The sequence below is a fragment of the Acipenser ruthenus genome, chromosome 1, assembly GCF_902713425.1.
Source record: "Acipenser ruthenus chromosome 1, fAciRut3.2 maternal haplotype, whole genome shotgun sequence".
NCBI lineage: Eukaryota > Metazoa > Chordata > Actinopteri > Acipenseriformes > Acipenseridae > Acipenser > Acipenser ruthenus.
This window is the reverse complement of record NC_081189.1, coordinates 66,582,917-66,596,014: the sequence shown is the minus strand read 5'-3', so window position 1 is coordinate 66,596,014 and position 13,098 is coordinate 66,582,917. Positions and strand designations below refer to the sequence as shown.

The 13,098-nt window shown below is 35.9% G+C and overlaps 1 protein-coding gene across 1 annotated transcript in view; it reads left to right on the top strand.

Moving 5' to 3' along the window:
• Positions 1–13,098, top strand: part of LOC117420789 (polypeptide N-acetylgalactosaminyltransferase-like 6) — a 411,476-nt gene that overhangs the window by 173,476 nt on the left and 224,902 nt on the right. The window lies entirely within an intron of this gene.

Sequence of the window (13,098 nt, the reverse complement as noted above, 5' to 3'; positions counted from 1 at the left end):
CCAACCTTACATTCCCACACACACTATTTACATAAGCAGGGCTTTTTTCCTGCAACAATAGGATACCTCAGATAAACAATTCATGACTGTATGCCAAGAGTTGTTAAAAATACTTGATTGTAAAAGCATACCCATGGTAAAGCAAGCAAAAATACAACAGCACTTAAAGTATCAAAGGTTATGAATCACAGAAATACACGTGAAATGCTACATTTTCAAATTGCACGTAATGTAAGATTATCGGACCATTATTCCCAGAGACTGTCACAGCACAATTAAGCACCTCTGTTTTATTCCATTTCAATGGTTTGCTTCAGAAGAAATAATCCACTTTTCTTGCCATATTCTTTTTTTTTTTTTTGCTTTAAAGAGCAGCACTTATATTGTAATTTACCTTTTGTTCTCTGAAGAACAGTGGCAGCTTTTTAGTATTTTTTGTTCTAAGTAAGAAAATAAATGATTTTGAAGATAGTGCCGGGAGAGAATAATGCTGATGTCAACCAGCAGTCAATTTTTCTTAAAGGTTTGCTGTGGTTCATCAATAGCAAGCTCTTCTAATGTGGCAGCTCAAAACTGGTCCATAGAATCCCCATTCATCACTGTTTTATTTTCCTTTTTACATTATATTTCTAACCACAATTATCTCACCAATTCATCTGTCTCCTAAAATAAATCTCTAACAGTTCTGGAAGTTTCCCAGAAATGTAACTTTAAGCGTGTGTTTTATAACTAGCAGTAGTCTTCATCTAGTCTGTAGTATTTATTTTTCATATTTCAGTGGCTAGATGGTAGTGACATCACAATAGCGGCTTCGTCAAGCTTTGAGTTCAGAGCTCCCCACATAAATAGCAAAGTTAATCCATAAAACCATAAAGTACTAAATGAAATCTATCATGATGAGTAAATGATTAATTACGCATGGTATTAGCAGAAAATACAATGCTCCTGGGTAACTCAAATAATCAATTTGTGAAATCATTTTTTTTTTTATTCGTGTTATTAAAATGTGAAAAACCCAACCAAGGTTTTTAAGTATTGTCAGCACTAATGTCTCACAGCCACCTGATAAATATGCAGCATAACCTTAAGTTTTATCAAACAGGTAAGTCGTTGTCCCCCTCCCAAAAAAAAAAGGTTGATTTACATATGTTGTTCTCTACAGGTAATTGGTTAATCAATACTAATTCTGATTGACCCATTCTGAATCAGGTTGTGTTGGACACTCGGCAACACATATGGGTTCATTGAGGGTGATATTGATCTCTCAGGAATATGAAATGAACTCAAGTCAGTTACATCTCAACTGCAGCAATGCCCACAGCTGCCAAAACATAAACAACTTATGCTATATATATATATATATATATATATATATATATATATATATATATATACTGCATTTTAAAATAACTACATTTTAATAATCGGTTTTTGATTATTGTTTCTTTTATTTAACTCTCTTCTTTAAAATGGCATTTCTCTGTTGAAAACCCTGTGTGATTTTATTTCAATATGGTGAAATAAACACGTGCAACAACTATTTTGAAGAAACAGAAACAATTTGTTTTTTAAAACAGCAGCTTTAAAAAACATATATAAAATATGTCAGCCTCTCGGTTACGAGCAATAATACCTTTCCTGAAAACATTTCCATGCTGTATTGTGGCATTCTTTTATTTTCCTGGCAATATAGAGACCGATCTCCTGCAGAGTACTTGAGCAATCATTTCATACATTCCCAATAAAAAAAATAAAAAAATTGAAATACAATTACTAAGGTCGAAGTAGATCTGGAAATAAGGCAAACTTTCAAAATAAGCTGTAAGAGTGGGCATGTGCCTGCATACTAATGACTACAAGAATCAAGATGTGTTTGAATCACATAAGAAAACATTTGAAAAGTATTTATTATGTAGTCTTGGTATTCAATTGATGCAATTACCGTTGCAGTTGATATTTTTTAAACAAAATAAAAATACATGATGTTTAATAGTGTCTACATACACACAAACAATCATTCATCACTTGCATCCCAGAGGATACCTACAAGCAGCATGAGTTGGTATTGAAATTGGTGACATGTGGGAAACCACATCCATAGCGTTCACTGTAATTCTTGGACAACAGCCAAGAATGTAAACATGCCAAGCTTTTGGATAGATCAGAGTTAGTCAAAGCTGCCCATAATTCTGAAAAAGTGATCTGGGAAAATAGGAAATACAGCAAGGTCCAATACATATCACAGGTATTATTACTATATATAGCGTGTTCCACATTTTTCAGAGTTTATTTTACATATATTAAAATAGGGATAAAATCGGTAAAAAATAGTTTTTAATTGAAACATCGATAAAAATCGGGGGAAAAAAATCTCAGTATACACACTTTACATGTGAAATATGATGCATAGTAGTTCTGGTTTCTGATTAAGATTAATGTCCCTGGCATGTATGATGAGCAGAATCTGTTCAAGTCGAAGCCACATTTTCCCAAGCTAGCTGGTACTTTGTGAACGTCTGAACAATCGCTGTGCTGACGGAAACAGTATTTACAGACGGTGTGAACATGACATCAGCACAAAACAAGCCAGGTTTGTTCACCTTGAAATTGTAAAAAGAAAAGAAAATTGACAGAACTGGGTGGTCACACTGGATATTTCCATCAATGCGTTCCATAAGTTTACCAACTAAAGCATCACCATTTTCTGTCTAATATTTATGATTAAGAGGCAGTGTTTTAGCTGATGGACAGACAGTACTGTCACAAAGTCACTGATACATACCTCTCTGCAATAACAGCGGCTGTCCAGCAAAGCACAGCACTCTGACAAACTCATTAGCACAGTCGTTCTGTGCTCTCTTTTATTAAAGCGTGTGTAAAAACTGTATCCATGGATTGCTTGTCTCTCAGTTCACTTTCTTGTTTTAGTTTAATGTGTCGCTTATTTTTCAGTATGTTCTTTTATTGTCAGTGTGAACATGTACCTCAATGCAGCAGTATTTGCAGCACGATGCATCCTCTGCCTCATCTGACCCACTTCTGCTATTTTTGCTTTTTTTATACTTTGAAACATTCGTTTTCTTCTGAACATTCATAAACTGATTTACATTTTCTCCTCATTCCTCATCCACTAAAAATATTATATTTTCATGTAAGTATTTCAATTTAGTTTTCGATCAAGCTAGTAGTTACTATTCCCAGCAACTGGCCTACATAAACAGTTTGTGAAGTGACAGAGAACCACATTTGAAGTTTATTTGATCCTCCGACGTCTAAACGTCTGCTGTATCCTAGGACACAGCGTAGGGCTGCTTATTACAACGTTTGAGTCAAAATAAAACAGCATTTTAATCAAAATATTGTGTATTTCCTAGAAAATAGTACCAGGAAAATAATGAATAATAGAAAAAAAACGACCAGTTAAAAAAAAAATTTAAAAATAAATCCTGTAATTTTTCGGTAAAATTCGGAATAAACCGGAAATGCAGAACACTATGTGTATATGTATGTGTATATATATATATATATATATATATATATATATATATATATATATATATATAGATATATATAGATATATATATATATATATGATATTGTCTCTTTAAAGTGGTTTACAAATGACATAGACTTTACTCAAAACGAGGCTTGGTATGCAGATGTCAGCTTCCGGCCGCCAGTGGACTGCAGTGGAGTATTCTGGGAAATACGGCGTTGCGTTGTTAAAAATAAAAATAAAATGTCATCGCTTTCCCAAAGAAGCAAAGGTGAGAAAAGAGTGGGTGCAGAAAATCATTTTCAGTTAAATAACAAGAATCATCCAGTTTAGCAATGTATCTTCACATAACAATATGAGAAACTTAACCTTATTCTTGGTGCAGGATGCTGTGTAGTTTAACAAATTATTTATAATGTTTTATCAATGAATCCAAATACATAATGTATATACAGTAAATTATTATTATTATTTATTTCTTAGCAGACGCCCTTATCCAGGGCGACTTACAATTGTTACAAGATATCACATTATACATTATTTCACATTATACAGATATCACATTATTTTACATACAATTACCCATTTTTACAGTTGGGTTTTTACTGGAGCAATCTAGGTAAAGTACCTTGCTCAAGGGTACAACAGCAGTGTCCCCCACTGGGCATTGATTTACTCCACGTATCAGTGGCTGTGGCAGCCATGACAGTAGCTTGCACACCAAGCCTCGTTTTCAATTCCAACATGGCCACTGCGTGAATAAAGTCCATTGATAACATTATGTTCAGAGCCTTTGTGATGTCAATGGGTCTCTTAAACATTTACAAATTGAAACAGTTAAGTCAGTCTATTTTTATTTTGTAGTCATTCAGACTGTGTTCTAGTTGGTGATATTTTTTAAACCTGAAATTTGTGGTGATATTTATATATTTATATTATTATGACCACCACTTTTAAAGTAAGGTTTAAGGGGTACAAAAGCGACTTGTTTGTAGACTCTGGTTTACATACCCATCTTCAGTAGAGCCAACTAATTTTAATCTCTGTGGAATACAATAGAATAGAATACATTATATTACAAAACAAATGTATGCCGTGCAAAGCATGTTGAACACCCTGAAACATTCATTCTACAGTAGCATTCAAATATAAAGCAACCGTTAGGGTAAAAATATCTGCCAAATGTCTGACTAAAAAGGAAAGATTTTTTCTCTGCATACAAATATTTAATTTGGCACCCCTGAAATCACTAGCATTGTGAAGCATACTGTCAGAGGTTCTCACAGAGGGGACATCAATCTGTGGGCTGACCTTTGTTTGAGGCCCAGTCAAAACTGCTTTATTTTATATGAGCAGCCAAAGTCACTGGGTAATTTTATGGAGACATCACCTCAGGATCACCCTGTACCGAGCTATATACAGGTCCAGTTAAGAAATACATTGCTGCCTTCTCAGTGCTACTCAGGTTGCTGTGCCAATGATGCCCAACCGAAACCCACTGCCTGGTTATATCCAGTAGTGTTGATATTTGTTAAATTATAAATATATCTTAAGTCTCTACTTTGCAATTAAAAGATCTGTTAACATTGTAACGACCCTGCTCTATCAAAGTATGTAACAACATTTAGGTTGTTAATATTCATTGGCCTGTTTAATGAGCCAGCTTTTAGCAAATTCATATAAAATATACTTGCATTGCGAATAGCTTGAATATATTCGCAAGTCTGTGAAATTTGGGGACATTTCTGATATTACAGCACTGCAGAAATGAATACATTTAAATTAATCTAAACTAGGAAATTAATCACAACTCAGACTACACCCAACTGATGCAGGTGTATGAGGTGAGACACTGGCTCAAGGGGAGGATTATACACTATTTATTACATGTTTTCATACAATACCATACCATACCACTTTCATTTACATTTTGTCCTTCATGCGGAAGCATAGCTTTACAAAAATAAACAGGAATTCAAAAGAGGTCCAAACTGCTAGCTAGTGAAAGGAGAAATCAAGAAAATGTGTTTTAAGCTTAGAATTTTAAAATACTGACTAAGCATTCCGGATACAATTTGGAAGTGAATTCCAAAGTAAGGGAGCTTGAGAACTGAAAGCCTTGCACCATAGGTTTTTAATCGAGTTCTTGGAGTTACCAAGAGAATATAAGCTGTACAAGCTGCTTTGTGCAATTAGTAACTCGCACATATAGGCAGGGCCAGAACTATGAATAGCCTTATTAGTGAGGAGCAGCATTTTTTAAATCAATATGCTGCTTCACAAGAAGCCACTATATACAGTGCATATTATTTTTTTCAGCAGTATTATTACTGATGAGAAATGCAATATTGGTTCAGTTGTGTGTATTTAAAAATGAACTATACTTGAAGCAGTGGCTCACAGAATCACGGATTGTGTTATTGAGATCTCTCTTCATGCCATGAGGAATATAAATGTTGCACCAAGCTTTAATCACACCACAGAAATGTGCAAAAATCAGGGTCTGAGACTTTTATATTGCTGAGGTATTTCTGGGCCAACACACTCAATTATTCTCTGTAGAGAAGATTAGCATCATAGCTAGCTCTTGTATTTGATACTATTATATAGAATTATAAAAACATAAGAAGTTAACAAACGAGAGGAGGCCATTCAGCCCATCTTGCTCGTTTGGTTGTTAGTAGCTTATCAAGCAGTTTCTTGAAGGATCCCAGGGTGTCAGCTTCAACAACATTACTGGGGAGTTGGTTCCTATTTTCTGATCTGAATGCCCCTTTATCTAATCTCCATTTGTGACCCCTGGTCCTTGTTTCTTTTTTTCAGGTCAAAAAAGTCCCCTGGGTCGAGATTGCCTATACCTTTTAGGATTTTGAATGCTTGAATCAGATCCCCGCGTAGTCTTCTTTGTTCAAGACTGAATAGATTCAATTCTTTTAGCCTGTCTGCATACGACATGCCTTTTAAACCCGGGATAATTCTGGTTGCTCTTCTTTGCACTCTTTCTAGAGCAGCAATATCCTTTTAGTAACGAGGTGACCAGAACTGAACACAGTATTGTAGGTGAGGTCTTACTAATACATTGTAAAGTTTTAACATTACTTCCCTTGATTTAAATTTAACACTTCTCACAATATATCCGAGCATCTTGTTGGCCTTTTTTATTGTTTCCCCACAATGTCTAGATGAAGACAATTCTAACATCAACATAAACTCCTAGGTCTTTTTCATAGATTCCTTCTTCAATTTCAATATCTCCCATATGATATTTATAATGCACATTTTTATTGCCTGTGTGCAGTACTTTACACTTTTCTCTATTAAATGTCATTTGCCATGTGTTTGCCCAGTTCTGAATTCTGTCTAGATCATTTTGAATGACCTTTGCTGCTGCAACAGTGTTTGCCACTCCTCCTATTTTTGTGTCATCTGCAAATTTAACAAGTTTGCTTACTATACCAGAATCTAAAATCATTAATGTAGATTAGGAATAGCAGAGGACCTAATACTGATCCATGTGGTACACCACTGGTTACCTCACTCCATTTTGAGGTTTCTCCTCTAATCAGTACTTTCTGTTTTCTACATGTTAACCACTCCCTAATCCATGTGCATGCATTTCCTTGAATCCCTACTGCGTTCAGTTTGAGAATTAATCTTTTATGCAGGACTTTGTCAAAAGCTTTCTGGAAATATAAATAAACCACGTCGTATGCTTTGCAGTTATCCATTGTCGATGTTGTTTATATGGAATATACTGTATACATACAGTATGGGAAATCTTTATCAGTTTGGTTGTTTATTTATGTTTTATGGCAAGTTTGTACCCTGGCTGTATGTCACAGTGTCTTTATTTATTCAGGGCTAAAGTTCATTAACTTCCCAATTCAATTCAGTAAGTAACGAAAGAAATTTTGTGATCAATTACTTCACATGACAAAAAATAATAAAGCAATCAATCTGCTTTTTAAGTTTGGCTGAGCCGATAGTGATAGTGTGTGAAAGCAATTTACCATACAGTCCACGTGGTTTTTAATTATTATTATTATTATTATTTATTTCTTAGCAGATGCCCTTACCCAGGGCGACTTACAGTTGTATACAAAAAAGACATATCAAGAATCACAGTACAATTAAGAGCAAGATACAAAATACAATGACTTCAGTCCTAATAAGAGCAAATACAAAACACAGTACGATTTGGTAGTTCAAGAGCAGATAACAGTGTTGACAGTTACATGAAGGTTAGATACGAGTACAGGTGAAATACAAAGTACTACAGATTGGGTTAAGAGCAGGATTAAATACAGTAAAATAGGCAGCAGATAAGTGCAAGTTAAAGTGCATTAAAGGCAGAGTGCTATATTGACCAGAAGGGGAGAGTTGAGATTTACAGGTGTTGTCTGAAGCGGTGTGTCTTGAGGAGGCGCAGGAAGGTGGTAAGGGACTGGGCAGTCCTGACATCTTAATATAATTTTATTGATATTAATCAAGGTTTTTAAAAGTTATGGCACAAAATAATGTAAATAGAATACTGTAGCTCACACACATAACCACTGGTAAAAATCCTCAAATGATTGAGCTAGATATATTGTGGCATGTTAATAATCACTAACAGCTTGTTAAAAGGCATTCAAACTTTTATAATTCAGACCCCAAGTCTATTCCTTAAACGATTTCTAAAATCGTGGTTCGCGTGACAGATCTTATTTGCAACACCCGTCATTTTCCTTTAAGATTAGTAAATAAAAAAATAAAAAAAATTCAAGGTATCCCTGCACATGTTAAAGTGCTGTGTTCTTTGCACTACTTAGCCTCTGGTTCCTTTCAGACCACAGTTGGAATGTCTGGACAGATAGCCCAATCCACTTTTTCCAGAGTGCGAGGCAAATTTTTAAATGTCATGCTAAAAAGAGCAGGCCAATACATATAATTTCCTAGAGATACTAGCATAACTGACTTACATAGGGTGCAGTGCAAAATAATTGCCTGGCCGCAATTTGAATTTTGCATTTGCAATTATTTGCACTGCACCTATACTTACATCTACCCCAAAATATAAATGTGTATTACCATTAATTGTTATTATTTGTAATCATAACCTATAACAGCTAATAGCATATGTGAGAAAATTGCACTCACTCGAGTACGTTTGCCCCTTTAAAACAGCACCCAGCGGCACTGGACTGGATCACAGTGGTGGTGGTTGGGGCTGTGGTAGAGGTGGGCGCCTCGCTTCCTCCCCCTTCTCTGTAGCCGTCGGTAGCACCTCTAGCTCCACCGCAGGCGAGTCCTGCTCCGCCACCGGCCACACCACTCTTGCCAGCACCCGCTGCAGCTCCGACACCTATGATTCCGCCACCTCCGGGTCTGGCAACCCCAACCTCTGACGCTGGTTGCTCTCTCGCTGCAGGCGGTTGGCTACCTGCTGTGCAGCAGTCAACTGCACCAATTTCTTTAGCAGGTCTTCCCACTCCATTCTTCTTTTTAAGCTTTAGTTTTCAGTTGGGTCAGATAGGGGTGTTCTGTACCGCTGCCACCATATGTGAGAAAATTGCACTCACTCAAGTTTGTTTGCCCCTTTTTAAAACACTGACCCTACACAGAATTTTTTGTTTTAAGTGCGTTTGCACACTTTTATTATTTACGATAACAAAAGAAATAAAACAAAACAAAAGTCTAACTCCATCTTGAAGTACTAACTAAACTTTCTTCTTTGCTTCACTAACTACGTGCTAGGCGGCTAAGCTGTTTACAAGCAAACAAAAGCAATTTTTTTTTAAACACAGGCACACAACAGGTTTTACACAGTACCTTTTTGTTTCCTTTACACCACACAGGAACACACGGCTTCCTTCAGCCTGGCACAGCCCTGACTGCAGGGTTTCCAACCCTTTTATGCAGGGGTGTATTTTTGCTTTTTGACTACAACAGAACCAGGTTAAGCGACCTTTGACCAAGAACCTGTGAATGTGACCACAACGCAAGAACGGACCCGGTCATTAAAAATGGTGGAGGCTGAAAATATAGTCGCTGCAGTTATGAGTATTATTGATGAACCAACAGGTTGGTTATGTATACAACACTGACTGACCGACTGACTGACTTCTTCTAATGTTGCCCTTAGGAAGCTTGATGCTTTATATCACTCTGCAATAAGATTTGTCACTGGTGCTCCCTACCGCTCTCATCACTGTGATCTCTACACTTTGGTTGGCTGACCCTCACTTCAAACACGTCGGCTATGTCATTGGTACATACTCATTTATAAAACCCTAATCGGGAAATCACCCCTCTATTTGAGCAAATTGGTGACTATATCGGTCTCCTCTTACAACCTTTGATTCAGCAATTTGATTAGTTTAATTGTCCCTCGTGTTTTTACTGCTGTTGGGCATAACTCATTCCAATATGCAGCTGCTCACGATTGGAATGAGTTACAATCAAGGCTTAAACTCCCTGGTTTTATCTCAGAGGGTGCTTTCTTTTCTAGACTTGAAGCTCTTTTCCCTGTTTCATGTGTTTGTCAGAGCAGACACTGATTTTATTAGGTTTTTTTATTTTTTATTTTGTATTGCTGTAATGTCTCTAACTGTCTATGTATTGTTGTCTGTTGTATTTATGTTGCCTCTCGGCCAGGTCGGCATTTTAAATGAGAACTTGTTCTCAGTGTCTTTACCTGGTGAAATAAAGGTTTGAATTTGAATTTGAATGTCACAGATATGTCTGTCAGAAATTCTATATGAATACATAATGAAAAATATATCTCTAGACGTCTCTAGGCAAATGTGTTCGACTGAATTGCTATGTGTACGGACTATAGGTAGAAAAACTTGTGTACAAATATTGATGGTTAACACATAACACCTTACTGTTCTTTTTGTTTTGTTATTTGTTCTTTTTTGCTATTTTTAGCATTCCCGCCTAAACACAATTCATGAGTGAATATTTAAAAGGCCCTAACTAAATTGCATCAAGATCTATAAAAAATGCAGTTCAACTGCAGCCCAAGCATGAAAAAAAGTTTTCAAAAAAAGTATGTTTGTCAGTGAAATAGACCCTGCTTGGCAGTACATTATCTGAAAAATATAGCAAGCGCATTTTTGTTTGAAATGTAATGCCTGTGGTCTGAACTGTAAATATACTGGTAGGCTCGCTTTTGTGTTCCAACTTTATTTACTGTGAAATACTGTAAATGCACCAGACAATCTACAGAGTTTACTGGACTTGTTTTTTTGTAAGTGATTTACTGTAAAACATTTCTACTTATAAATGTGTAGAAAATTGCCATAAAAAAAGAATACGAGTTATTTCACATTTCTGCGTTTTTTTTTTTCTTCATGCTTTGGCCACAATTGATATGTTTAAGGCTGTCCAGAAATGGCAGAATAATTTATAGAACATTGTAGACTGACTACACCACTGGGGAATTGCACCCCAGGAATTATCATTATATATATATATATATATATATATATATATATATATATATATATATATATATATATATATATATATATATATATTTGTAAAAATGTAAATGTGAGGAGGTTAGGTTCTTTTATTTGGGCCAGAGGAGAAGGTCTGACCAAGCACAGCACAACACAAAATAGAATGCCAGGATGTAGAAAATAATCACATTTATTTAAAACACAAAGTTCATTTCAGTTCTCATTATACTGCACATGTTCCAATAAAGTTTTCCTTAAAACTGGGACACATGTATAATCACGAATGGCCATAATTCCAGTAGAAACAGAATTATTTAAAATAATTAAAACAATATTTTCACAAACTAGTGCTGTTGGTTAGTTACAGTCAAATCCTTCAATTTGTTGCATTGCTTCCATTTAGTTCAGTCATTCTTTCTCAGGCATTAAACTGTTACATAGTTTAATATAGCAGCAACTCATTTAGATCAAGACTCTCGTATTCAGACACATACACACACAGCATTAGCGCAAACGAGAGGTTCCCAAATTAAACACAAACATAAACTAAATGAAACAGACGGTGCTCAACATAAAAGTGACAACAAAAAGGTAGGCTTGCCCGTGGAGTCAGGGATGGCAGCAGAGCTTTCTTTCAAAACCTGTGAGATGTCTGTCTGCTACACATTTCCTTAAGAGTGAGATTTACAGCCCCAAAGAGTGAGATTCAAGGTCAAAGAGTGAGACTTTCCAGGTGTGGTGTTAGGTCATTGCTTAAGACGGGGACTCTCATTTTTGGTCCTTGGTGACATCCAATAGTCCAGGTTTTTAATCCAGCCAGCTCTTAGTAGTTTGTTTTAAAATGTGCTTATGAAACACTTAAATGTCCTAATTCATATTAAAGTCTAGGGCATGTGAGAATTCTATATGCAATGCAAACTAGTGGATTTTAATAAAAACAGTTATTTGCTGGTTAGAACAAAAACCTGGATGACTGGAGATCCTTGAGGACCAGAGTTAATAACCTCTAGTTTAGGCACACAGTCAGTGGACAGAACAAGAGAAATATTCAAAAATAATTTTATATAAATAATTTTTATATAAACCTAACAAAAAAGAAAACTGTCTTACCAACCTTTTAACACTAATTCTAACTGCATGATTATGATTCCTTCGCCTTCCTGTGTGCATTGCATTTAGGCAAAAACAAAAACTTAGAGAAATGTAATTTTTTTTTTTAAATACTCCAAAGCAGTTAACGTTCTTGTTTACTGTTCAGATGACAACGACGTTTTAATCAGCCTATCAGTGCGAATGTAATGGCTTTTCTGTGACCTGCTGTACTGTACGTAGCAGGTGGGAGAAAGTCAGTGCTGCATTGTTTTGATTTAGGTTGCTAAAATCTAGTTTTCAGCATTGGAGGTAAAATACCGAAAATGGACGACAAAGCAAAACAAGCAAAGTATATTTCGGCTGAGGATCGTGTCAACACATTTCCCAAAGAAACTGTACATGCAGATGGAGGTAATTGTTTTGCACATCTTGTAATGTGACTTAAAGAAAATACGATCGATCGCTGTACCTTCAGAATCACACATTAAACAAAAGGCTACTACAGAGGCTGCTGAACAGAACGTAAAACAAACAACAGCTTTCAGAAAACAAACTGGAAAGTCAGCGCAGACAAAAAAGTATTCCTGTTTGGTTGTACCCATGTTAAATCAGCACTACTTTTTAAACGCAGTTAGAATTGTAGACCCAAATAGGCACGTTTTCTTTGTTTTGACTCGGTACTGATAAAATTCCTGGATGGGACAAATGACATGACAACGACCGTGCTGCATATATGGACTTTATTAAAGAATGCCAGATACCTTTGGGTAACCAAGTTTTGGGACTGTTTCTAATTGATTTCCACATCTGTATAACTTGGTAAAGCTTTGCCTTACACTTCCAACCAATTCAGTGGATGGAGATGTGCTGTCTCAATGCATGGGCAAATCCACACCAGACAGAAAATGTCGACAGCAACTGTTGGGAGCTGTTTGCCGTTTAACAAATGAGAGCACTCTGTTTTAGTAAGGAAGCAATTACCACTATTTTAAGCTTTTATAGTGCTCTGAAATATTAGGTGTATTTAATGTTTAAACAGGTCAGCGAAATGTCTGTGAAATC